General features: G+C 43.5%; 1 protein-coding gene across 1 annotated transcript in view; it reads right to left on the bottom strand.

Annotated features, from left to right (window-relative positions):
• Window positions 1–9,038: 9,038 nt before the first annotated feature.
• The window catches only part of OSCAR (osteoclast associated Ig-like receptor), a 38,791-nt gene continuing 23,445 nt past the window's right edge, over window positions 9,039–24,384 (bottom strand). Inside the window, exons 6-7 of the transcript XR_008382969.1 lie at window positions 10,898–10,994; window positions 9,039–9,148 (exon numbers count right to left, since the gene is read on the bottom strand). The gene's annotated coding sequence lies outside the window, so the exon portion shown is untranslated. The remainder of the gene's footprint in view (window positions 9,149–10,897; window positions 10,995–24,384) is intronic.

Genomic DNA, 24,384 nt, shown 5'->3' with positions numbered 1-24,384 from the left:
CTGTAATGTCAGCACTCTGGGGGGCCAAGGCTGGTGGATTGCTTGAGCTCAGGAGTTCCAGACCAGGTTGAGCAAGAATGAGACCCTGTCTCTACTAAAAGCAGAAAAACTAGTCAGGTGTTTGTGGCAGATACTTGTAGTCTCAGCTACTCTGGAGGCTAAAGCAAGAGGATCACTTAAGGCCAGGAGTTTAAGGCTGCTGTGAGCTATGACACCATGGCACTCTCTCCAGGGCCACTGAGTGAGATTCCATCTCAGAAAAACAAAACCCTCCTTGCTGCTTCTCCCCAAATTCCCTGGTCCCCCTTTCCCTTCCCTTTCTTTAAATGGGCTTCCTGAGAGCAGATGAGTGAGTCAGACCCAGCCCTGGGCTCTGCATCCTTCCAGGGTCACTGCCCAAGCCCTCTCTCACTGCCTGGCCCAGCTCGGTGCTACCTGCCCAGAGCAATGTGACCCTGCAATGCTGGACTCCTCCCAGGGGTGTGGACTTCATTCTCAGACAAGGAGAAACTAGTCTGTCGCCCTGCAGTCACATGAGTCTACAGAGGGCCCAGCTGAATTTCACCTCAATGGTTTCAAAGGCAGCCATGCTGGAGAGTACACCTGTGAATACTACAGAAAAGGGTCCCCTGACATAAATTCCCAGCGCAGTGATGTCCTTCTGCTGTTGGTTACAGGTAAAGAGGGGCACCTTAGAATGACATACGGTGATCCTTGAAAGGGATGAGAGGATGGACAAAAGGAGTTCCATCTCCAGAGTAATTGAGGGTGGGGGAGAGGGACAGAGACAGGAACAGAGACAAGAATTGAATAGCTTGGTTTCATCCAAGACTCATAGGAGGAGGAAAAATCTCTTTCCTGGAGCCAGAGTGGACAGAGGGAGAGATCAGGGGTCTGTAGCCTCCACACTGCACAGGGACCTCCTGCAGGGAGGGAGGGGGAAGGGTTGAGTGGGGGATGGGAAGCTTCTACTCATGACCTCAGAGCTTAACTTCTCTCACAGGATATTTACCTAAACCTTCCCTCAAAATCCACCAAAATCATAAAGTATCTGCAAGAGGATACTTGACTTTTCAGTGCCAGAAGCCGGACCCCCCTGTTCAGCCTGTGATGTTTGCTCTGCTGAAGACAGGAACTTCCAACCCCCTCCAGCTGAGGGGGCCAGAAGAGAACGGGGTTGAGTTCTCCCTCCAGAACGTGACAGTGGGCAGCACTGGCAGCTACAGCTGTGTGTACTACCAGTCAAGTCCGCCTTTTCTGGCCTTATAGCCAAGCAATCATCTTGAGGTCTGGGTGACAGGTAAGGTTTTGCATGATTTAGGGGAAGTGTTGTTTTTTTTTTGTGTGTGTGTGTGTTTTTTTGGCCGGGGCTGGGTTTGAACCCGCCACCTCCGGCATATGGGACCGGCGCCCTACTCCTTGAGCCACAGGCGTCGCCCGTGTTTTTTTTTTTTTTTAAATGGGGGAGCATTACTTCAGTCATTCTCTGAATCTCAGTTCTCCAAACTTTCCCTGTCACCTCTTTCTAAATCTTTCCTTCCACAATTTCTACATTTACCTTCCTTGCTGTACATCCTGGATAATTTCTCATGTCGTTCTTCAAAATTATCAATTCTCCTATGAAACTAATTTAGGGCCTTCACATGAGAGCTATAACCCAGTTACAACCTAAGAATAGGGGGAAGGGGGAAAGGGAGGGAAGGGAGGTGGGAGGTGGGTAGAGGGAGGGGCATTGAAAGGATCACACCTGTGGTGCATCTTACAAGGGTATATGTGAGGCTTGGTAAATGTGGAATGTAAATGTCTTAGCAAAGTAACTAAGAAAATGCCAGGAGGGCTATGTCAACTAATGTGATGAAAATGTGTCAAATGGTCTATGAACCAAGTATATGGTGCCCCATGATCATATTGATGTACACAGCTATGATTTAATAAAAAAATAAAATAAAATAAAAATTATCAATTCTCCATCCGCAGAATCCCTTCAACTGTTCTCTGCATCTCTTAAAGTTTTGGCTCATCTTAGCAGTAGTGATTTTTATTCCCAAGAACTCTTTCTTAGTCTCAGGATATGATGTCTTCACAGACTCCTGCTTCTCTGCCACAGCCGTGCTGTCTCCTCATGTCTTGTGGTACTTACTGCTAGAATCTTCCTCCCAAATTACCTGCTGTTTCCTGCCAGAATTCTCTGCCAATGTATGCAAGACACTCTACTTTCTCCGCTTGGTAAATCCACATTGCTGGTCATTGATTCGTCCTGTGACTATTCTGTAATTAGAATGACATTGTGTCTGGTCAGTATTGAGAGGTGCAGAGGGCTTCCTAAGAATGAGGGGACATTAAGTATTTTTCCCGATGGGCCTTATTTGCTGGAAACACTGTAGTTTTGGGGTTCAGAGATGAACTTTGCACAAACTGGTATACCCCCAGGTGGGAGGAGAGAAGCACAGGCTCCTCCTGAGGGACCAGGACCTGTGCCAACCTCCAGCTCTTCTTGAGTGGGGCTGAGATACACAGTGGTCCAAATGCTGAGCCGCAAAGCTCAAATTCTTTTTATTTCATTTAATTTTTGTTTTTTTTGAGACAGAGTCTCACTTTGTCACCCTCTGTAGAGTGTTGTAATGTCATAGCTCACAGCAACCTCAAACTCTCAGGCTCAAGTGATTCTCTTGCCTCAGCCTCCCAAGTAGCTGGGACTACAGCTCCCACCCCCAAGCACCTGACTATTTTTTAGAGACAGGGTCTCACTCTGGCTCAGGCTGTTCTTAGACTCATGAGCTCAAGCAATCTACCTGCCTCAGCCTCTCAGAGTGCTAGGATTACAGGTGTGAGCCACCACACTCAACCTCAAACTCTTTTTAAAGCTTGTTGCATGCAAGAAGTTACATCTCATACTGTGAAGAGGTTGCTGGTCCAGCCATGGAACTTCAGTGTTCTGGGGAGTGCCTTAGGCCTTCTGTGTTGTTCCCAAGCCCTATTCCAAGTATACAGAGGGAAAACGGGAAAAGGAAATGTGGGAAGGTGGAAGGGAGATTGTAGGAGGGTTAAAAGTGCTAGGCACTAGGGACAGAATAATCTTGGAAAAAAGGATCACTCCTGGCCATGAGTACTGAAAACAATAATTGCTAGACACAGCATACTGTCCCAACCCTAAGCCATATTTTAGCAGTGAGGAAAGAAAGAAAAGAAAGGAATGCAGTAGGGCGGCACCTGTGGCTCAGCGGGTAGGGCATGGGCCCCATATGCTGAGGGTGGCGGGTTCAAACCCAGCCCCGGCCAAACTGCAACAACAACAAAAAAAATAGCCGGGCGTTGTGGCAGGCGCCTGTAGTCCCAGCTACTTGGGAGGCTGAGTCAAGAGAATCTCCTAAGCCCAAGGATTTGGAGGTTGCTGTGAGCTGTGTGATGCCACGGCACTCTACCGAGGGCGATAAGGTGAGACTCTGTCTCTACAAAAAAAAAAAAAAAAGAAAGGAATGCAGTAAACAAGATGTGTTGGGAGTTTAATCACACAGCTAAAGGAAAATTATTTGTTTTTTTAACCCTGACTCTCTTTAGAGCTTTCCACTGTGCTGTATTTTTTCAGGTCGGAGACTTCAATAAAAGCCAGTGAGGAACATTGGAGGGGGCTGCACCTTTGTATCTCGTTGTGGAGGGCTTGCTGGTGTTGGCCTCCCTGGGTCGCTCAGTTCATTGCAATGGACTGAGTAGGTGTTATTCATTTGAGTCCTCAAGCCACACCAACAGGAGATGAGAAGCCATTAAATGAGAGAATAGAGATGAGGTAAAGTGAACATCAAAGGAAAGATGATAGACAAGCCAATCAACTCTCACAAAACTTCAATGAAGGGGCAGCTGACAACTGGCCAGGACATTCAAGTGGGCATGTGAGAGTCAGACTTGGAAGATCAGCTGAGAAGGGGGGGTTATCTTTTGTGGTCAATGCTCAAGCCCTTCTCTCTTTCCTTTTCTCCAGGCGATTACACCACAGGGAACCTCAACCGTCTGGGTCTGGCTGCCCTAGTCATGGTCACTATGGGAGCTTTCCTGGCTGAAGCCTGGCACAGCCAGGAGTCTCCAAATAGATCAGCATAAAACAACTGCGAGCATCTATTTTCTTTTGATTTTTAATTATTGTGGGTACATAGCTGTATATCTTTATAGAGTACGTGTGATGTTTAGACACAGATATACAATGTGAATTAATCAAATCAGGGTAATGGGAGTATCCATCACCTCAGGCATTTAACATTTCTTTCTGTTAGGAAGTGTTTCAATTCCTATTTATTCCAATTATTATTTATTTTAAAGTCTATCCTAACTTAATATTGATTATAGTCATTTTGTTGTGTGTCAAACATTGTTTATCCTAATTATCTAATTATATTTTTCCACCCATTAACCATTCTCACTTATCTCCCCCTTCCTCACTACCCTTCCCAGCCTCTGGTAACCATCATTCTACTCTGTCTCCATGAGATAAAAAACATTTTTTTTTGAGACACAGTCTTACTATGTTGCCCTGGGTAGAGTGCTATGGCATCACAGCTCACAGCAACCTCTGACTCCTGGGCTTAGTGATTCTCTTGCCTCAGCCTCCCAAGTAGCTGGGACTACAGGCGCCCACCTCAATGCCCGGCTATTTTTTGGTTGTAGTTGTCATTGTTGTTTGGCAGGCCTGGACTGGATTCGTACCCGCCAGCTCCAGTGTATGTGGCTGGCACCCTAGCCTCTGAACTACAGGCGCCAAGCCTATGAGATCAATTTTTAAAAAATATTTAGCTCTGGGTGGCGCCTGTGGCTCAGTCGGTAGGGCGCCGGCCCCATATACTGAGGGTGGTGGGTTCAAACCCGGCCCCGGCCAAACTGCAACCAAAAAATAGCCGGGTGTTGTGGCGGGCGCCTGTAGTCCCAGCTACTCGGGAGGCTGAGGCAAGAGAATCGCTTAAGCCCAGGACTTGGAGGTTGCTGTGAGCTGTGTGAGGCCACGGCACTCTACCGAGGACTATAAAGTGAGACTTTTTTGATGCCATTAGTCAAAAACAAAACAAAACAAAACAAAAAAACAGCCAGGCATTGTGGCAGGTGCCTGTAGTCCCAGCTACTAGGGAGGCTGAGGCAAGAGAATCGCCTAAGCCCTGGAGTTGGAGGTTGCTGTGAGCTGAGACTCCACGGCAGTCTACCAAGGGCGATAAGGTAAGACTCTGTCTCTACAAAAAAAAAAAAAATTTAGCTCCCACATATGAGTGAGAACACATGAGAATTTTCTTTCTGCACTTGGCTCATTTCACTAAACATAATATTCTCTAGTTCCATCCATGTTGTTGCAAAATGGAAGATACTATTCTTTTTGTGCTGTATAATATCCTGTTTGTACATGAACTCCAATTTCTTTATCCATTCATCCGCGGGTGGACACTTAACGTGGATTCCGTGTCTTGGCTGTCGTGAATGTAAGCACTTCTCTTTCCAGTGGGCAGCTATCGTGAGGTGGATTTCTATAAACAATAGACTCTACCTTGGGGACTTCCTGTGTTTCTCAACATGGGCACAAATAGCATTTGAGGAAGGATCTTCTTTGCTACATGAGACCATCCTGTTCAACTTAGGAACTTTGAACACATATTTTGCCTTCCCTTTAAACATCGGTTAAAAGCCCAATCATTTGGAACAAGAAAAATAGCAAGTCAAATGTCCCTAGATGGAGGGGTGGGAAGTTGGGGCAGCACTTCACTTGGTCAAGAACCTGTCTTTGGAGGCAGGAGAAACAGTGTTGCTCCCCTCTCTCATTCCCCTGCCCCCAGCTCTGTCCCCCTCTACCAAGAGACCTCACAGCCCCCAGGGAGTGATGAGTTAGACTGGCTGACCCTTCTCACTTTTATGTGTAACCTGCATTCCCAGCTCCAGAAAGTGAAAACTTTCTTCATCCTGTACTTCTTGCCTGGGACAGAGGGAAGAACTGGACACAAGACCACCATGGTATGTTTTTGTGCACTTGAATAAATATTAAAAACTTCAGAGTTGGCCTTGGTAGCAGGTCCAATCTCAGCTATGTGAACTCTGCCTGCATTTGAAAGTGGAGGAAATATTGCTTCCTACATAATATTTATGTTGTTTCCCCTCCATTCTCCCTACTTTGTGATTCTGGACAAGCCATTAGTCAAATATTGGAATTTGTGCACATATCGTACACATGTTGTAAATTTTATTTCACATTTTTCTAATGTTTTACATAGTTTTGGGTAGATTTCCAGTCCATCATGTGGCATCCATTTGCTCTCAAGTGATACCCAGTATTTTCAGTACAGGTATAAATTGTCATCACTCATATTTGCATTTATTTATTTATTTTCAATTGGCTATTTTCAGTTATTGAATCAACCTGAGTCTCCATCAGCCAATGAAAGGATAAAGAAAATGCACTAGAAGTCTAGAATGGAATACTAGTTACCCATAAAGAAGGATGAAATCTTGTCATTTCCAGCAACATGATGGAAGCAGAGGTTGTTATTTAGACTAAGTGACATAAGCCAAGGACTGAATGACAAATGTCATACATTCTTACTCATATGTGGGAGATTAAAAAGTGGATCTCATGAAGATAGAGAATAGGTTGGTGGTTACAAAAGGGAGAACCCAACCGTAATGATGTGAGAAGAAACAAGACCCAACAATCCAACACAACAAGAGGACTTGTGTCTAAGAGAATCGTGTATATTATGACCAGAACTGAATTTTTTTTTTTGCAGTTTTTGGCCAGGGCTGGGTTTGAACCCACCACCTTCAGCATATGAGGCCAGAGCCCCCAGAACTCAATTTTTTTTTTACAGTTTTTGGCCGGGGCCGAGTTTGAACCCGCCACCTCTGGTTTATGGGGCCACTCCTTTGAGCCACAGGCGCTGCTCTGACCAGAACTTAATTTTAATAAGCATATTCTCAGAGGTATAAGAGAGGAAAAATAGTTTCAAAGTAAGAATGAGTATGTATGAAAAAGAGATATATTGTTATCAAGAAACCACAACAGATTTTTAAAATGGAAATATAACTTCCTGTGACTGGTGTGTTTCACTTAGCATGATGTACTCTGGGTTCATCCATGTTGCTGCAAATAACATGATTTTCCTCTTTTTAAAGGCTGATAGTATTCCTTCGTGTATATATATCACATCTTCTTTCTTTTTTCACTGATGCATATTAGATGTACATAGTTTTAGAGCACATGTGATAGTTGAATACATTCATATAATTTGTAAAGATCAAATCAGCGTATTTGAGACATTTGTCACCTTAAATATTTGTCTTTGCTTAATGCTAGAACTATGTGAATTCTTCTCCTTTAGCTATTTTGAATATGCAATAGATTATTGTAAACTGGAGTCACCTACTGATCCAGCTAACACTAGGTCTTACTTCTTTGTCAGAACGTATCTGTGTATCCATTAATCAACTTGTCTTCATCCCTCTCTCTTCACAAAATCCACTTTTTTAGCTCCCACATATGAATGAAAACATACAATGTTTGTCTTTCAGGGTTTGGCTTATTTCACTCAACATAATGACCTCCAGTTCCACCATGTTGCTGCAGAGGACAGGATTTTATTTTTTTTTTGATGGGTAAATAGTATTCCATTGTAGACCACATATTCTTTATTCATTTGTTGGTGGATGAACACTTAGGTTGATTCAAAGACTTGAAATAGCCAATTTAAAATAAGTAAATAAATGGTGCTCAACATCTCTAATAATCAGAGTAATGCAAATCAAAACCACAATGAAATATCACCTTACTCAAGGGAGAATGGCTTTTATCAAAAAGTCCCAAAGCAACAGATGTGGAGAGAAAGGAGCACTCATACACTGCTGGTGGGACAGCAAACTAGTACAACCTCTGTGGAAAGTACTATGGAGATGCCTCAAAGAACTAAAAGTGGACCTACCATTTAATTCAGCAATCGAACTACTGGATATTTACCCAAAAAGAAAAATAACATTTTATCATAAAGATAATTGCAGTTGAATGTTTACAGCAGCACAACTCACACCGCATAGATGTGGAATCAACCCAAGTGCCCAACAATGCAGGAACGGATTAATAAAATGTGGTGTATGTACACCATGGAATACTGCTCAGACATAAAAAATGGTGACCTAGTATCTTTTGTAATAACCTGGGTGGAATTGGAGACTGTTCTCCTAAGTGAAGTACAAGAATGGAGAAACAAACTCCACATGTACTCAATACTAAACTGGAACGATTTGATCAACACTTACGTGCCCATATGGAAAATAGGTGGGAGGGAGAAGGGAATGGGTAAATTCACATCTAATGGGTACATTGCACACTTTCTGGGTGAAGGGCACACTTATAACTTTGATTAAAATATGCAAAAGCAAACTAGGTATCCAAAAATGTATGTGCCCCCTGATATTCTGAAGTACAAATAAATAAGTGAATGTAAATATAGCTGATGACATTTTATAACTGCACCAGGAATACTGGATACCAGTCAAAAGCAAATGAATGCCACAGAATGGGCTGAAATTCCACCCACCCCCACCAAAATTAGATAAAGTGTGGAAAACATATGAAATAAAATGTAAAAAAACATGTATTATACATATATATTCCAGTATTTGAGTAAATGCTGGTCCAAGCACAAAATAGAACTAGCTGGGCACTGTAGCAGGTGCTTGTAGTCCCAGCTACCTGGGAGGCTGTGGCAAGAGGATCTCTTGAGCCCAAGAGTTTGAGGTTGCTGCAAGCTGTGATGCCACCATGCACTCTACCCCCGACCCCCCAAAAAAGCACAAAATAGAGAGAATGGAGGGCAGCGATAATAAATATTATATAGAATGCTCTTTTAAGTGAAGAAAGAGCACCCAACAGCTGAGAGTGGACCTGCTACCCAGCTCAACTCTGAAGTTTTAGGTATTTATTCAAGTCATCAAAAAATGTATTGAGTCTTTGCACCCACCCCAAACTCAGTCTGTCCTGGGTGAGGAGTACAGGGAGAAGAAGCCATCATCCTCTCCTGGGCTGAATCCTGATGGAGCGGGGAGTGAAGACAGCACAGTTAGACCAGATCAGCTGATCTAACTTGATCAGAACTTGGTCAGTCCCCTGGCGGGCTGCAGGACCTGGGGGGACCTGTGGGCATATAAGGACAGACTGAATTTAGGGAAGGGAAGAGGAGGAGGATTATCATTTCTCTCTCCTCCAAACACATGTCCTATACCAGGGGGAGCATCACCCTGACTTCCCATCCCCCCGGTAGGGATGTTGGAAAGGAGTGATAGTGGTTGCTTTTTCTTCTTGTTCCACAATGATTGGGGCTTTCACTGTTGCTCAGTGGGAAAGGAAATGTTTGCAATTTACAGTTGCTAAATGTTCCTGTAATGAATAGTCCCATGTGAAGAAGAAATATCCCGCCTAAAAATATCATTTGTGCCCCTGTTGAGATCATAGGAAGTCCCTATGGTAGAATTTGGTGTTTAAAGAACTCCGTATTTATCAAGTGGCCAGCGTGGTGACTATAGTTAACAAGGCCTCATTGGGTAGTTAAAATGTGCTAAGAAGGCAGGCCAGGCATGGGGCTCGTGCATGTAATCCCAGCACTCTGGGAGGCTGAGGTGGGAGGACCCCTTGAGCTCAGGAGTTCCAGACCAGCCTGAGCAAGAGCAAGACCCTGTCTCTACTAAAAATAGAAAAACTAGCCCAGCATGGTGGTGGGAACCTGTAGCCCCAACAACTTAGAAGGATCACTTGAACCCAGGAGTCTGAGGTTGCTGTGAGCTCGGCTGATGCCATCACACTTCTAGCCTGGGTGACAGAGTGAGATTCTGTCTCAAAAAAGAAAAAAGTGCTAAGAAGATAGACCTGAAATGGATAAGTTCATTAGCTGGTGTGAGGCAATCATTTAACAATTAGTCAAGTTGGAACACATTCTTCTTAGTGAAGTATCACAAGAATGGAGAAGCAAGAACCCAACGTAGTCAATTCTAATATGAAGGCAGGAGATGTTCTGATACTACGTACCCACAAAAGAGAAAGAGTCAAATCAATTCGGGGGGGGGACAGGAGAACAAGGGAGTGGGGAGAGGGGAGGAGGGTGCAGGATGGGCTTGTTCCCACTTCAGGTGCATAATGTTATGGTGTACGGCACACCCCTTGGGGGCAGGACACATTATAAGAGGGACTTTACCTAACAAATGCAAACAGCGTAAACTAATTCTTTTTACCCTCAATTAACCTGCAACAACAACAACAAAAGATAAAAGGCTCGGCGCCAGCCACATATACCAAGGCTGGAGGGTTTGAACCCAGCCCAGGCCAACTAAACAACAATGACAACAATAACAAAAATAGCAGGTGTTGTGGCGGGTGCCTGTAGTCCCAGCTACTTGGGAGGCTGAGGCAAGAGAATCACTTAATCCCAAGAGTTTGAGGTTGCTGCGAGCTGTGACGCCATAGCACTCTACCCAGGGCAACAGTGTGCGACTCTGTCTAAAAAAAAAAAAAGAAAATAGACAATAAAACGCAGGTTTGAACTAAGGATAAAAAAATTAGTGAACTGAACTTACTTGGTACACAATTATTGACTTACTTAGTAGGAAGGTTCCCCTTCCCCGAGGTTTATTAAGGTATAATTGACAAATAAAAATTGGATATATCACTATATCACATTATACACAAATACAGTTTAGTTTTTATTTGTTGATTATATTTCATTATACTTGGGAGAGCCCCATATATCTACAACAGCCCATAAAAAAGAGAAGTGCTCAGTTATGTTAGCTAGATCCACTTGGAGACTCCTTCGGGCTATACCAGGCTTCAAACAGGAGAGCTCCCATAATAACCATGAGTAGGGCGCCCAGCTCAGTCAGATCAGGTTACCCGGGGTGTAGTCTCTGGAGGAGTCAGTGGAGGAATCACTGGAGGAGCCTCTGGAGGGGCCGCTGGAAGAGTTACTTGAGTTCGTACCTAGGGAAACCTAGAGAAGGGCATTAGCACTGGCTGTAAAGGATGCCTCTCCTTTCCAAATATATCTGCCAAAGCTGACTCTCACACCCATTTGCATTTCCCGGCCAATCAAAACTATACTTTAAAGTTTTAACTTGGAGCTGGGCACGGTGGCTGACACCTGTAATCCTCGCACTCTGGGAGGACTAGGCAGGTGGATCGCCTGAGCTTGAGACCAAGCCTGAGCAAGAACGAGACCCCCATCTCTAAAAAAATAAATATAGCTGAGCGTTGTGGTGGGCACCTATAGTTCCAACTACACAGGAGGCTGAGGCAAGATCTTTTGAGCCCAGGTGTTTGAAGTTGCTGTGAGCTATGATGCCATAGTACTCAACTCAAGGGGACAAAGTGAGACTCTGTCTCAAAAATAAATAAATAAGTAAATAAAGTTTCAACTTTAATTTAATTTACAGTTTAAAGGTTTTTATCTTTTCTTGAGATTGAATCTCACTGTCACCCTGGATAGAGTGCCATGGTGTCATCATAGCTCACAGCAACCTCAAACTCTTGGGCCCAAGCAATCCTGTTGCCTCAGCCTCATAGTAGCTAGAACTATAGGTACCCGCCACAATGCCAGGCTAATTTTCCTATTTTTAGTAGAGACAGGGTCTCACTCTTCCTCAGGATGTTCTCAAACTCCTTAGCTCAAGGAATCCTCCCGCCTCGGCCTCCCAGAGTGCTGGGATTATAGGTATGAGCCACATCACCCAGCCTAAAGTTTAAAGTTTCAATCCACAAAAACAAAATATTTTAATGAGAGTTGTAGTGAATGTTTCTTTATCTTTTTTATTTTGAAAGAAAAATTGTGGTGATTTTTTTATTAAATATGATAACATGTTTAAATTTCATAATTATATATTTGCTACTTGAATTCTTTATTATTTCAGATTAATATATTTTATTTATTATTATTATTATCATTATTTTTGAGACAGAGTCTCAAGCTGTCACCCTGGGTAGAGTGCTGTGGTGTCACAGCTCACAGTAACCTCAAACTCTTGGGCATAAGTGATTCACTTGCTTCAGCTTCCCAAGTAGCTGGGATCACAGGCACCTGCCACAACGCCCAGCTATTTTTTTGTTGTTGCAGCTGTCATTGTTGTTTTAGCTGGCCCTGGCCGGGTTCGAACCCGCCAGCCTCGGTGTATGTGGCCAGTGCCCTACCCACTGAGCTATGAGCACTGCCGTATTTCAGATTATATATAACGGTACATATGGTTAATTCCATTTAATAGATACAATGCGTGGAATACACAGCGTATCTCCTTTCCTTTATATTCACTCTGCCCTACCTCTCTTCTTTTATTTTATTTGGCCTTCTCATTTCCTCATTTCCTTTTCCGTCCATGTGTTAGGAATTAGCCTTAGGAGTAACACAAACAAGCACAGAGCTTCACAGAACACTGAAATGCAGTGGCTGGACCAGCATCCTCCTTGCAGTGCAAAATGCTGTTCAGGCAGTGAGTTTAAGCCACTTTGCATCTAGGTGAGCTAAGCACCAGGGTCACTGTGTATCTCAGCATCCCTGCACCTTGGCATTGGCCCCAGTTCCTTAAGGGAATCTGGCATTTGTATCGTTCCATCTCAGACATACCAATTAGCACCAAGTTCATCTCTAAACCCAGAAACAACAGTGCTCCCTGCAGGCAAAATCCACAGGGAAAGATATGTAATTATGCCTCTACTGGAGGAAAGTGAAGCAAAGGGAAGCTCTCTCCACCTCTCAGCATGGACCAGACAGACCTTCATTTCTTCCTATAAAACAGTTGGACCCTCTGGGGACCCTCAGCAGCTTAAAGGAAAGTTTACAAAGCTGAGCAAAAAGAATGTGCACCACGGTCTTGAGGTAGAACTCTGGGAAGGCACCACAAGGTCATTTTACAAGAACTCTAGCAGTAAGCACAGGGAAACAGGAGTAGATGGCACAGCCACAACACCAAAGCAGGAGGCTGTGAAACACCGTGGTCTACAAATAAGAAAGAATTATTGGGAGAGAAATCTCTAGCACCAAGAAAAATCAAAACTGTAAGAGATGCAGAGAATGGTAGAAGGAATTCTGATGGTAGCAGGATTTTTGTTGTTGTTGTTGTTGTTTGAGTCTCACTTTGTCACCCTGGGTAGAGTGCTATGACCTCATAGCTCAAAGCAACCTCAAACTCTTGGGCTCAAGTGATCTCAGCCTCCCAAATAGCCAGGACTACAGGCACCTGCCACAATGCCTGGTTAGTTCTTTCATTTTTGTTTAGAGATGAGGGTCTCACTCTTGCGCAGGCTGGTCTCCACCTCCTGAGCTCAAGCAATCTACCCACCTCGGCCTCTGTGAGTGCTATCATTACAGGAGTGAGCCACCAAGCCCAGTCTGGGAGTCATCATTTTGAAGTATAGAAATTATCCGAGGATGTAGAACAACAGCAAAAAAGGTAGGGGAAATCATGAAAAGGAAGATTTTTCAAGAGAGATGATAGTGCAAATGATGAAGAAATGAGAATCACAACCAATATTTGACAAAGCAGATGACAACACACACCAGGGAGAAGAAGCTCTCATCAATACATGATACTGGGAAAACCGAGAGCCACGTGCAGAAGAATGACACAGGACCCCCATCTCGCACCACTCACAAAAAATTAATTCAAGATGGATAAAAGACTTAAAGGTAAGGCATGAAACCATAAGAATTCTAGAAGAAAATGTAGCAAAAACACTTCTAACATATCAGACTAGGCAAGGAATTTATGAATAAGACCCCCTGGGCAATTACAGCAACAATAAAAAATAAATGGGACCTGATTAAACTAAAAAACCTCTGTATACCTAAGGAAATCATCAACAGAGCAAACAGGCAACATATAGAATGGAAGAAAATATTTGCAAACTATACGTCTGATACAGGGCTAATATCTAGAATCTACAAAGAACGCAAGCAACTCAGCACGAGAAAAACAAACAGCTTCATTAGAAAGTAGGTAAAAGATCAGTGTAACCTGGCTTATTGTATCCTCAATGAATGCCCAACAATAAAAAAAAAAAAGAAAGAAAGTAGGTAAAAGACATAAACAGAACCTTTTCAAAAAAGACAGACAAAACAAAACAAAAACAAAGATAGACAAATGGCCAATAAGCATATGAAAAATGCTTGACATCACTAATCATCAGGGAAATGAAAATTAAAAAGATAATGAGAGATCATCTAACCCCTGTTAGAATGGCTTTTACTAAAAACTCCAAAAACAATAGATGCTGGCATGCATGCAGAGAAAAAGGAATGCTTATACACTGTTGGTGGGACTGTGAATTTGTAAGACCTTTATGGAAAACAGCATGGAGATTCCTCAAAGAACTAAAAGGAGACCTACCATTCAATTCAGCAATCCCACTACTGGTGTCTACCAAAAGGAAAAGAAATCTTTTAATAAAAAAGACACCTGCACCCAAATGTTTATTGTGGCACAATTCACAGTCACAAAGATACAGAATCAACTGAAGTGCCCATCAATTCATGAGTGGATTACACGTAATAAAATGTGGAATATGTACACCATGGATAACTACTCAGCCAAAAAAGGATGACTCAATGCCTTTTGCAACAATTTGGATGGAACTGGAGACCATTCTCCTAAGAATGAAAACACAAACACCACATGTGCTCGCTGTTAAATTAGAACTCACCAATGAGCACACATGTGCACAGAGGGCAGTAAAGCTCATTGCAAATCAGGCAGGGCAGAATGGGGAGGAGAGGAAGGGCAAAAACCTACTTCATGGGTACAAGGTACACTAATGGGTGATGGGCACACTTACAGCTGTGACCCAAGCATTACAAAAGTGATCCATGAAACCAAAAATGTTTGTACACCCTGAATATTTTGAAATAATAAAAAAAAAGAAACGAGAATCACAGAATAACAAAACGACCATCTCTGATTAAAAAAACAAACAAACAGGCTTGGCGCCTGTGGCTCAAGTGTCAGCCACATACACTTGAGCCGGCGGGTTCCAATCCAGCCCGGGCCTGCCAAACAACAATGGTGGTTGCAACCAAAAAATAGCCGGGCGTTGTGGCAGGCACCTGTAGTCCCAGCTACTTGGGAGGCGGAGGCAGGAGAATCACTTGAGCCCAGGAGTTGGAGGTTGCTGTGAGCTGTGATACCATAGCATTCTACCCAGGAAGACAGCTAGAGGCTCTGTCTCAATAATAATAATAATAATAATAATATAGTGAGGTGCAGTTACAAGCCCAATAGCGTTTTGTGCCTCAGACAGAGGTACAAATGGATAGCCACAGGCAAGCTGGCACCTGACTGAGCTTCCAATGGGAAAAAGACACAGATCAAGGCACACAAACAGAGGGAAAGAAATCAAAAGCATTCCAAATTGTATATAGTTCCTCCCTTTCTGAGAATGAAGTCCACACCCCTGGGAGGAGTCCAGCATCGCAGGATCACATTACTTTGGGCAGGTAGCACCCAGCTGGGCCAGGCAGTGACCCTGGAAGGATGCAGAGCCCAGGGCTGGGTCTGACTCATTCACCTGCTCCCAAGAAGCCCATTTAAAGAAAGAGAAGGGAAGGGGGGATTTGGGGTGAAGGATCAAGGAGGGTTTAATTGAAGAAACACTCAGCATCTCCCCTTGTGTCTCTTTGGCTAGCACATAGCCCTGCAAGAAAATCCTTCATGAGCTCCAAGCATCTGCCTGGGGCCACATCACCACCTTGCCCACCCAGTCTCAAGAATGCAGCATAAATATTCAAAATCAATTTTCTAAGAAACCTCTAAGTGCCCATTCATGGCCACCCTGCCATAAATTCCCACATGTAGTGGGTACTTGTTTTACCTGAGTTGCTAAGATCTCTTTAAAATTAACATTAAGCCCAAGTATGAACATCACCATAATACAGAGATTGCTCTACCTCAGAGAAGGTGGGTTACAGCCATCTTCCTAAGAGATTTCCTCTTTTTCCCCTGTAGGGAGTAAATAGTTTTTTGTCTTAGTAGTAAAAAAGGGAAGTTGCTAGACCTTGGTGCTAGTATTACATGCCCAAATCGATAAAAAAAAGGACATTTTATGTTTTGAAAAAGAAAGTAATGAATAGCCAAAAGATAGAACAACCAAAGTATTCATCAATGGATGAATAAATAAACAAAATGTGATCTATGCATATATCATGATATTGTTCAGCCATAAAAGAGAAGAAAATTCTGACATAGGCTAAGAAGATATTATCCTCTGTAATTATTTTACAGACGCAAGAGGACAAACGTACAATTCCACTCATATAAAGTACCTGGAATAGACAAATTCATAGGTAGAAAGTAGGATAGAGGTTACCAGGGGCTGATAGAAAAGGGGGGAAAGGGATGTCGTTGGTTAAGGGGCACAAAGTTTATGTTGGAGGTTGTGACTGTTAATTTTATGTGTCAACTTGACCAGGCCACAGGATGCCCAGGTATTTGGTTAAACACAATTTCTGGGTGTGTCTGTGAAGGCGTTTCCTGAGGGATCAACATTTGAATTAGTGGCCTAAATAAAGCAAACTGCCCTCTCTGATGCCGGTGGGCCTTCTGTTGAGGGCTAGACAGAACTGAAGGTGGAGGAGCATTAATTTCTCTCTTTCTTCCTGATTGCTTGAGCTGGGAAGTTGGTCTTCTTCTGGCCTTGGACTGGAATTTATGCCCTGGCTTCCCTGTGCTTACAGATGGCAGCTCATGGGGTTTCTCAACCTCTGTAACTGCATGAGCCAATTCCTTAGACTAAATCTCATTCTAGACGTATACCTCTATCTGTATGTCTGTATCCGTAAGATATGGATGCATAGGCATATGTCTTATTGGTTCTGTCTCTCTGGAGAACCTGAACTAACACAGGGAAGAAGGCAAAGGTTTGGGTATAGACAGAAGTGGTGGTTCTGCAGCATTAAGAATGTAACTTACTGCCCCTGCACTGTACACTACGAATGGTTAAAATGATGACTAGAGGGGCAGCGCCTGTGGCTCAGTGAGTAGGGCGCCAGCCCCATATGCCGAGGGTGGCGGGTTCAAACCCAGCCCCGGCCAAACCGCAACAAAAAAAATAGCCGGGCGTTGTGGCAGGTGCCTGTAGTCCCAGCTGCTCGGGAGGCCGAGGCAAGAGAATCGCATAAGCCCAAGAGTTAGAGGTTGCTGTGAGCCGTGTGACGCCAAGGCACTCCACCCAAGGGTGGTACAGTGAGACTCTGTCTCTACAAAAAAAAAAAAAAAAAAAATGATGACTAGAATGTGATGCATGTTTTACTACAATAAGAAAGGAAAGGAATGTGTATGTTTAGAGATGTTGAAAACTCTGTCTTATAGTCAGTGAATCCACAGGGAATGGAAAAAGGCTAGAGAGAGAGAACAGACACCTGTACACACCTGATCTCACCCCACACCTGTAACTGCCATTCTGCACACATGGGTACACATTAGCTTCACATCATGATAAAGAGCAAAGGGGATGGCAGGAACTCAAGCTTCTCTGTGAGACATTGTAGAGTCTTTTTTTTTTTTTTTGGAGACAGAGTCTCACTTTGTCACTCGTGGTAGAATGCCATGGCGTCAGAGCTCATAGCAACCTCAAACTCTTGGGCTCAAGCCATCCTTTTGCCTCAGCCTCCCAAGTAGCTGGGACTACAGGTGCTGCCACAATACCTAGCTATTTTTTTTTTTTAGAAACGGGTCTCGCTGTTACTCAGGCTGGTCTTGAACTCCTGAGCTCAGGCAATCCACTAGCCTTGGCCTCCCAGAGTGCAAGAATTACAGATGTCAGCAACCGCGCCTCGCCCGAGATTATAGAGTCCTAAAGACTTAGAAAGTTTATGGGATGTGCAAGTTTCCCCAAGAGAGTCGGAGTCCACTACTCGGGAGGCTGAGGCAGGAGGATTGCTTGAGCCCAGGAGTTGGAAATTGCTGTGAGCTAAGCTGAGCCCATGGCACTCTAGCCTGGGGAAACAGGGTGAGACTCTGTCACAAGAAAAAAGAAAAGAAAAGAAAAAAGAGAGACAGAGGAGCCCAATCTGACTGAAACAAAGTCAAAGAAAATGAATAAGTTCTGGACGCCATACAACAATCACAAGAGAGTTGTTATTCTGACTCAGAAGTCAGGATATATTCTCTCCTGCCTCGTAGAATGTTCTTGGATCTACAAAGATTCAAAGCCTTCACAATCCTGGCCCCTTCTCTAGATCCCAAATGCCCAGGAGGAAAGACAGGTGTCTCTTCAGTGGCCTCCCATGCTCTGTCAGCCCTGTGGGGTTTCAGGGCCTTGGGGAGCTTGGCAGGAGGTGGTTGGTGGTCAGACACAGCCCTGGGTGGTGTGGCTTTTATCATATGCTCCCCAGCCTCACAAGTTGTCACCTCATCGATCCCTGTCTTCAGCAGGACATGTGTGAAAGACAACAGGAAACACTTAGAGCCTTAGAGGCCTCATTTCCTGAAGGAGCAACAGGGAACTTATATATTTTATTTTTCTTTTCTTTCTTTTCTTTCTTTCTTTCTTTCTTTCTTTCTTTCTTTCTTTCTTTCTTTCTTTCTTTCTTTCTTTCTTTCTTTCTTTCTTTCTTTCTTCTTTCTCTCTCTCTCTCTCTTTTCTTTCTTTCTTTCTTTCTTTCTTTCTTTCTTTCTTTCTTTCTTTCTTTCTTTCTTTCTTTCTTTTCTTTCTTTCTTTCTTTCTTTCTTTCTTTCTTTCTTTCTTTCTTCCTTCCTTCCTTCCTTCCTTCCTTCCTTCCTTCCTTCCTTCCTTCCTTCCTTCCTTCCTTCCTTCCTTCCTTCCTTCCTTCCTTCCTTCCTTCCTTCCTTCCTTCCTTCCTTCCTTCCTTCCTTCCTTCCTTCCTTCCTTCCTTCCTTCCTTCCTTCCTTCCTTCCTTCCTTCCTTCCTTCCTTCCTTCTTCTTTCTTTCTTTCTTTCTTTCTTTCTTTCTTTCTTTCTTTCTTTCTTTCTTTCTTTCTTTCTTTCTTTCTTTCTTTCTTTCTTTCTTTCTTTCTTGTCTGTCTGTCTCACTCTGTCACCCTGGGCAGAGCACTGTTGCATCATAGCTCACAGCAACCTCAAATATCTGGGTTTGAGTGATCCTTTTCCCTCAGCCTCCCAAGGAGCTGGGACTACAAGTGCCTGTTCAATGCCCAGCTAGTTTTTCTATTTTTAAAAGAGATGGAGTCTCGCTCTTGCTCAGGGTGGTCTCAAACTCCTACAAGCGATTCACCCACTTTGGCCTCCCAGAGTGTTAGGATTACAGGCGTAAGCCACTGCACCTAGCTAGGGAGCTTATTAAGAAAGACTTGCTGCCTCTCTGGGCGGCGCTGCCTGTGGCTCAGTGAGTAGGGCGCAGGCCCCATATACCAAGGGTGGTGGGTTGAAACCCAGCCCCGGCCAAACTGCAACTTAAAATAGCTGGGCGTTGTAGAGGGCGCCTGTAGTCCCAGCTACTTGGGAGGCTGAGGCAAGAGAATCGCCTAAGCCCAGAAGTTGGAGGTTGCTGTGAGCTGTGTGACGCCATAGCACTCTACCGAGGGCGATAAAGTGAGACTCTGTCTCTAAAAAAAGAAAAAAAGAAAGAAAGACTTGCTGCCTCTCAAAGGTAAAATGAAAAGGAAAGAGCTAATCTTCTCATTGGAGAGAGGGAAGATGGAAACATCCGTGTGTGTCCACCAACAGATGGACAGATAAATAAAATATGTTCTGTACCTACAGCCATAAAAAAGAAGGAAATCTTCATACAGACACCCAAGGAAGATCCCTAAAAGGAATTGGTAATAAAATCAGTGCTTAACCAAGACAGGCAAGGAATGATAAACATAAAAAATATCATTTTTGGAGCATTGCCTACATGCCTCATATTATGCATACGTGAACCTCATTGTTAGGTTAACCCTAAAAGAGGAAATATTGAGTTTTAAATATTGACACCTTTCGTAAAACTCCACAACTAGTGCTTCCAGAAATGTGCTGTTTTCCCTATATACCTACAATTTCCTCCCAAAATACAACTTGACATCTCTTCCTAAGACAGGCCTCTGAAGGAAGGAAGGCAACCTAACGTCTTGGGGCTATGGAATTATGGTGATGGGAAAGAGCCAAGTGCAAATGACATCATGTCACCTCTTTCTTCCCTGAGTCTTCTGTGGATATCCAGCTTTATTTGCATCTAAATATATTCATTTTGATTTGCAAACTGGCTTCACAGCTGGGAACATTCTGATCCACTTTTAACCTCCTCAGGCTTTTCCAATCCCATATCTCTTCAAACACCCTCAGGATGCTTCCATACCAAAGACCCCATATTTATGTCCCTTTTAAATTACCATCACTGCCAAGTGGAGATAGCCATGTTTTTGGAGCTAGATGGTCCTAGGTTGAAATTTGGCTTCCCAGCACACCATCTGTGCAATCCAAAGCAAGTCACTTTCCTTTGCAGACTAAGATTTGATTCCTAACCCATAAAAAATGGACCTAATTTTCCTCCTGTGGGTTTTTTTTGTTTGTTTGTCTTTAAGGATCAGAGTGGAATTTCGCAGGCACAGGATACATCCCCTAGTGTTATGCACAATGATTTTAGGTGCAGGCTGGGTGAGGTGGCTTGCGCCTATAATCCTAGCACTCTGGGAGGCCAAGGCAGGTGGATTACTTGAGCTCAGAAGTTTGAGACCAGGCTAAGCAAGAGTGAGACCCCATCCTTACTAAAAATGGAAAAAAAATCGGGCATTGTGGTGGGTACAGTTGTCCCAGTTATGCGGAGGCTGAGGATCGCTCAAACCCAGGAGTTTGAGGTGGCTGTGAGCTATGACTCATGGCATTCTACCTAGGGTGACAGAGTGAGGTGCCCTCTCAAAAAGGGGGCGGGCATTGAATCACAGCATAAGTAAATTATTAGCTTTTATCATATCTGATAGTGCTTTTGATTATAAGAAGAAAGTCTATTTAACCTAGTCTCTGATATATCTCCATCATGATGTCATGACCAACTGCCTTCATAGAAAAGAAATAGTAGGTTTCAGGTTCCAAATCTTGTTTTGCAACAGTATATAGTTAGAATCTTCTTTTTTTTTTTTTTTTTTTTTATGTAGAGACGGAGTCTCACTGTACCGCCCTCGGGTAGAGTGCCATGACTTCACACGGCTCACAGCAACCTCTAACTCTTGGGCTTACGCGATTCTCTTGCCTCAGCCTCCCAAGCAGCTGGGACTACAGGCACCTGCCACAACACCCAGCTATTATTTTGTTGCGGTTTGGCCGGGGCTGGGGTTTGAACCCGCCACTCTCGGCATATGGGGCCAGCGCCCTACTCACTGAGCCACAGGTGCCGCCCTATAGTTAGAATCTTCTAACATTATTTCTGTTTCATTAGATTTACTTTATGGTTACCTTGTATTTGACCCTGGATTTTTATTTACGGTATTGATATAGAGTTTCTATATTCAATACTTTTGCTTAAGTGAAAAAGCCTGAGTTGATACTAAGAAAAACGCTAAGCTGGTGATGTCAGGTGGTGGAGGCACCCAGCAAAAATCGCAAAGTTGAAGTGAGAAGAGCAGAGGGGTTCAAAGGGCTGGCTCCACGGTGACGCCTGTAATGCATTCAGCAAGATTTCTGATTCTTCCTACACCCTCAGTAAGCCAAAGCTGCTGTTATCATCCCTCTTTCATCCCTAGCCCACATATCTCACCCATCACAGGATTTCCCCCAACTCGGTGAAGAGCCCAGCAGCTTAGGGATCATGCTGGCTCTTCAGCCAGTCCTGGAGTCCTTCTTGGGTTTTGCAGTCCACCGAAGGGAGAAAAGCCAAAGTCGTGGCAGTCCACTGTCTGCCTCCCCGACCCCAGTGTGTGGGCAACAACGGCTTAGCCCCTGCCTTTCAGTTCCCTCTTCCCACGTCAACCTTCAGCAAACCTGTTGATGTTGCTGATTGCAACATGTTCCTCAGACATGGTCTTTAAGGGCTTGACTCACAGAAAACCCTCAGTCTAATTTCAGGCATTAAACAGATAACCCCCCAAAATGGTTTAGACTTGGGCCTGAAAGGTTCCGGCCGAGGGAGTGAAAGCACCATCGTTCTTAAGAGTACTAGAACCCCCTGGGCAGACACTAAGGTCACTAGACATTGGCTCAACAGAGTTTGTGGTCAGGGTTCCTTTGCTAAGGAAGATGCACAGATCCTAAGTGACGTTTCACCCACAGTCCACATCCATGACTTCAGGAAGTAAAGACTGGACTTGTTTTTGAGATGTCTTTGTCTTGGTGGGTTTTTTTTTTTGTGTGTGTGTGTGAGATAGAGTCTCAAGCTGTTGCTCTGGGTAGAGTGCTGTGGCATCATAGCTCACAGCAACCTCAAACTCTTGGGCTTAAGCAATTCTCTTGCCTCAGTCTCCCAAGTAGCTGGGACTACAGGCACCTGCCACAATGCCCGGCTATTTTTTGTTGTTGTTTTAGCTGCCCTGGCCTGGGTTCAAACTTGCCAGCCTCAGTGTGTATATATATATATATATATGGCCAGCGCCCTACCCACTGAGCTACGGGCACCGCCCTTGGTGTTTTTGTTTTTTTTTTAAATTAAATTTATTCACTTGAAATTCTACCTGAAAAGGTAATTTGAAATTATTTTTAAAAGTTATTACTGGGCTCAGCGCCTGTGGCTCAAGCAGCTAAGGCGCCAGCCACATACACCTGAGCTGGCGGGTTACAATCCAGCCTGGGCCGCCAAACAACAATGACGGCTGCAACCAAAAAATAGCCGGGCATTGTGGCAGGTGCCTGTAGTCCCAGCTATTTGGGAGGCAGAGGCAGGAGAATCACTTGAGCCCAGGAGTTGGAGGTTGCTATGAGCTGTGATGCCACAGCACTCTACCCAGGGTGACAGCTTGAGGCTCTGTCTCAAAAAAAAAAAAAAAAAAAAAAGTTATTACTGAAGTCAGAATAAAGATGCATCTAGAGATTCTCCAAGGGTACCACTCAACATTGTTTCCTTCTTCTTTATCTATCTGTCTGTCTGTCTATCTATCCATCCATCCATCTATTTATTTTAGAAACAGAGTCTCAGTCTGTCACCCTGGGTAGAGTGCTATGGCATCACAGCTCACAGCAAGCTCAAACACTTGGGCTCAAGTGATCCTCTTGCCTCAGTCTCCTGAGTGGCTGGGACTACAGGCGCCCACCACAATACCCAGCTAGTTTTTTAGTAGAAACTTTCTTGCTTCAGTAGAAAATCCTCAACATTATCTTAAGTATCTTTCCTTGATAAGGGAGGATAAACTGTGAAACACATCAAATCTATATACTGTCCAATTTATAGTAACTGACACTAAAAACTCCAAAATATTTATTTTCTGAATATTTATACATATTTTAACGTAGAATCATTCCGTTTCCATGAAACAAAAGAATTGTCTTTAACATAAATATGGGCTTAAGAAAAACATTGTTTCATAAAATAAATCCCTGAGTATTTTATAATTTTAAAATAGTGCATATTAGATCTAACCACAATGGCTTGGCTGTGTTAAGATGAAAATGTCTTCATATTTAAGGAGAGAAGAGTTTATATGGAAGTGAGAATTGTGGCTTAAATTAGAAATGATTGTTGGTGAGCCTTAGTAAAAAAGATTCACAGGCTGAGCAAAAACTTGTTAAATTTCCATGAAAGTGGAGTTTTCTAAGTAAATTTTTTTTTTTTTTGTAGTTTTTGGCCAGGGCTAGGTTTGAACCCGCCACCTCTGGCATATGGGACCGGCGCCCTACTCCTTGAGCCACAGGTGCCACCCCTGTTAGTAAATTTTTTAAATTTCAAAATATTTAGGAGATATAAGAAAAGGTATCCAATGTACTCAGGCCTACTATGAAGCTAAATTATAGCTTTCACATGAAGGCTATAACTCAACTATAGCACAAGACTATGGGGAAAGGGTCAAGGAAGGGGAAGGGAGGGGGGAGGTTTGGGTGGAGGGAGGATAACGGGTGGGGCCACACCTATGGTTCATCTTAGAAAGGGTACAGGAGAAACTTACTAAAGGCAGAATACAAATGTCTACACACAATAACTAAGAAAATGCCATGAAGGCTACATTGAACAGTTTGATGAGAATATTTCAGATTGTATATGAAACCAGCACATTGTACCCCTTGATTGCATTAATGTACACAGCTATGATTTAACAATAAAATAAATAAATAAATAAATGTTTTTGGTTACACGAATAGCTTTTGTAACATTTGAGTCCTGGCTATAGGTGTACCATCACCCAGGTAGTGTTCGTTGTATCCCTTAGGTAGGTTTTTGACCCTCCCTTTTTCCTCTTTCCCCTCTGCTTCATTTCCACTGAAAAAAAAAAAAATGTTTTTTTTTTGAGACCGAGTCTC

This window comes from Nycticebus coucang, chromosome 10, assembly GCF_027406575.1.
Source record: "Nycticebus coucang isolate mNycCou1 chromosome 10, mNycCou1.pri, whole genome shotgun sequence".
NCBI lineage: Eukaryota > Metazoa > Chordata > Mammalia > Primates > Lorisidae > Nycticebus > Nycticebus coucang.
The sequence above is the reverse complement of the archived record's forward strand: the minus strand, read 5'-3'. Positions and strand labels throughout refer to the sequence as shown.